At 36.3% G+C, this 3,517-nt stretch overlaps 1 long non-coding RNA gene across 1 annotated transcript in view; it reads left to right on the plus strand.

Annotated features, from left to right (window-relative positions):
- Nucleotides 1–2,771: 2,771 nt before the first annotated feature.
- LOC109291339 overlaps nt 2,772–3,517 on the plus strand; it is a 9,161-nt gene continuing 8,415 nt past the window's right edge. The window contains exon 1 of the long non-coding RNA XR_002095818.1: nt 2,772–2,930. This is a non-coding gene — a long non-coding RNA (uncharacterized LOC109291339). The remainder of the gene's footprint in view (nt 2,931–3,517) is intronic.

Below are 3,517 nucleotides of genomic sequence, written 5' to 3' on the forward strand. Positions count from 1 at the left end.
GAAAAAAACTGATGAGTTAACCTATAAAGACAATCACAGTAGAAAAGAAGCTAGATACATACCCTCCAACATACTAGTTCCTATTAATACAGTTAAGGGAAGATCTCAGAAAAGTTTATGGCTTTTATGGTAGTGTTGGAGTGATAGTGTAATCATGATGGGCCAGGAAAAAATGGAAGAGGCAAGGATTTTGGTGGATGATATATTTTAATGTACCCACTGTATAGTTGGGAGGGACAGACAAGTTTTCACGTACCATAGTACCCTTTCTAAGGTCCTGTACTGGCCAAAACCTTATTTAGTAAAATGTACCACTCACTTAAATTCTTGCCTCTTGCACTTATGCTATTTTCCTTATGCGGGAACTAGCTAACACTGGTATAGTGTCCTTTTTTACATGTGCTGAAATCAATGGCATGAAAAAATCCTGACATCACTAAAAATAGAATAGAAAAAAAAATGTGATGATTAGATCCCAGTGTCTTCTACATAAATGGTCTTATTCCCTTCAGATATAGACTGCACATGAGTTTGAATTAAGATTTGATCATATAAAAGGTTTGAAGTTGAAGTGGCAAGTCATTTTTGTGATAGGAGACAAAGAATTGTTCGACAAAGCCAACATTTCACATTCAAAGCTCAAGTCCAGAAGGGATTATGATTTTATAATATGACCTCCTGCACAACACAGGCTATAAATTTCCCTTCGTTATTACTCCAACAGGCTTTTAACTTCCCATTGAGCTAGCTGTGCCTTTCATAAACCCATCGCACTTTGATTTAAAGACTTCATGTAACAAAGAATCCACCAAATGTTGATGCAACTGTTCTGAGTATTAAAAAAAACTGTGCCTTACTCCAAATCTAAACCTATCAAGCTTCAGCTTTTAGTTACTGAATCTTGTTCTGCCTTTGTCTGCTAAATTAAATAGCCCTCTACCAGCAGAAATCTTCTCGCCAAATAGGTACCTGTAAGAGTGTGATAAAGCCACCTTTTAACCTTCCCTTCAATAAGCTAAAAAGAATGAGCTGTTTTTGTCTATTACCACTAAGCTGGGTTTTCAAACCTAGGAACATCATTTTCTCTGAACCTTTTCAAATTTATCATCAACAAGCTTTCTGAAGTACAGATGCCAAAAGTTTACACCAAAATGCTCCTGCCTAGTGCTATATGCAGAGATAAAACTATCCCATGACTTCTAGTCATTATTTCCCAGGGTGAATAAAAATCAATTTTTTTTCAATAATAAAAAAACAGATTTTTTTATTTAATTGCATTTTTAATTTTTTTTTTTTTTTTGTTAAGAAGCTTTAAAAAATAAACCTATTAAAAGATAGTTTCAACTGAAGATATGTTAAATCTCAAAGATATCACCATGGAATAGGGATTATAACTTCTAATTATATACTATTTGAGACAATATATTCATGTAACCTTTTAACAAAAGTTTTATAAATAGATCACAACAGGCAATGGACTATATTACAGGCCAAATCTTATTTGGTTCCTGGAGGCTCCTCCATAGATTCAATTAAATTTCAATTTATTAAGGATTCTGGCTAAATGCCATGCTTCCAAAAAAGACGACACATTCAACCATAACAAATAAGTTTGAACAAAGTAACCAAACTACAAACATTATACTAAAAATAGAGCCCACCAACATAAAAACATTATTAATATAAGTATAGTAGTAAATCAAGACATGGATCTATATTATTGTTGTACACAGATCCACAATTGAGACAATACAATAAAATCTAATGTTAAAATGTATCACTCATATCAGTAATAAAGGATACTTAACTCTAATCACCTCAGCTTTATAAGCTGAAACTGCAAGACAGTATACTAAATTTGGACCCATTTGCTGTAAAAGCCAGATTAATTTATCTCTGTTTGAAAAATATATCAATTTCTGCAAGAACAGTAATAAATAAGGTGTCCTTATGTTATCATATAAAGAACATTCTAAAACATAGTGGATAGTATCTCCCAAAACTCCTGGGCATACTGGGCAACATATTTTAGCCTTTTGGAATGGAAAATCTACATCCAGCCAGAACAGCTGTGACTATCTGTTTGGTCCCGAGTCTAGTCAAAGAGGATTGCCATTTATTACTGAGATCCAACAGTAAATATACTTCTCCCCACAATCTAATTTCAAAAGAGTATATAAAGGGGTAATACAAGTAGCCCTAGCCACTGCAAAATCATTCTGCCTGGCAATATCTCATATCCTCCGATTGCTCCATAGATTAGTAAAGATTAAGAAAACCACTCTACCCAGCGGGACTCAGTGCTCAGTCTAGAAGATCGCATTAAGCATCTCTGTGATGCTTAGCTTCAGTTCTCAAACTGTGAATTTGTCTCTCCAGAGATAACATCCTTGTTAACAGCAGCATATGGAGATGAGAGCTAACAGACCTGATTTCCTACCCATCAGTCCTACCGTCTCTCTGCAAGTTTGCGTACACAGAATCAAGCTCTTACCTCTCTCTAAAAGTGCAGTTTCAAGAAGTCAAATGAATAGAGGATTGTTGGGGGTAGAGTAGATCTGGGCAAGGCAGAGGACTCTGGAGATAAATGAAAGGAAGGAGGGGCAATAGTAGAAACAAAAGAGAAAAATTTTGAGCACAATATTCCAGCAGTCTTGAGGGATAAGTATCTGAGTATAGCCTCTCCACTGACATGAGATCTAGTGAGGGAATGGTATGGTAGAAGGGGAAATCATGGCAGCAGACTTGCCAGGTGATAAAAAGAGATCCTGTTTGGGAATATTTTAATGAAGTTCCTCTACCTGTGGGTAAGACAGGCATGTATGCAAAATGCAAACAGTGCATTTGGTGATGGTTGTTACTGTCCTCCTAATACAGCATGGCAAAAACATCCCCCAAATATTCATGATTAATCTAGTGAATTGGAGTTAGTTTGCCTCCCAATGACTTCACAAGTATCTGCTTCATTTAGCTTTAGTAAATAAAATAACCAAATCATAATTCTATTTTCTGTTGTAGCTGCAAAATTAATCTGAAAAATATCAAAATAAATCACAGCTTTAAAATATATAGCACGTACCTTCTAAAAATGAAACGTACATCTCTGAGTTGTGAATAATATGTATTATTAAGGTTATACTAAACAACAAGAAAGTAGTTTTTGTACTAAACAACAATTAAAGGGTAAAGAGGCTGGGAAGCCCCCTTGGCTTACCAGAGGAGTCAAGGAATTCTTAAAAAAGGAAAAAGGTGGCTTACAGACAGTGGAAACAAGTGGTAGTCACCAAGGAGGAAGACACAAGTGTGAGAGGAATGAAGGCAAGAAGGTGTTAAAGGAAAGTTTAATTTGCCAGCAGGGGCTGGAACAGCCTGCAGAGCTGCTGGAATAAGGCCAGAAAAGACAAGAGGCGATACCCCGCCACCTTTTCAAGAAGCAGCTAGCATGCGCATGGGGAAGCTCAGCAGCTAAAAAGGGGCAAGAACAGCAGTTCAGGAGGGGACAGAGAGGAACGCTTAG

This window comes from Gavialis gangeticus, unplaced genomic scaffold (genome assembly GCF_001723915.1).
Source record: "Gavialis gangeticus isolate Ggan-Ray unplaced genomic scaffold, GavGan_comp1, whole genome shotgun sequence".
Classification (NCBI taxonomy): domain Eukaryota; kingdom Metazoa; phylum Chordata; order Crocodylia; family Gavialidae; genus Gavialis; species Gavialis gangeticus.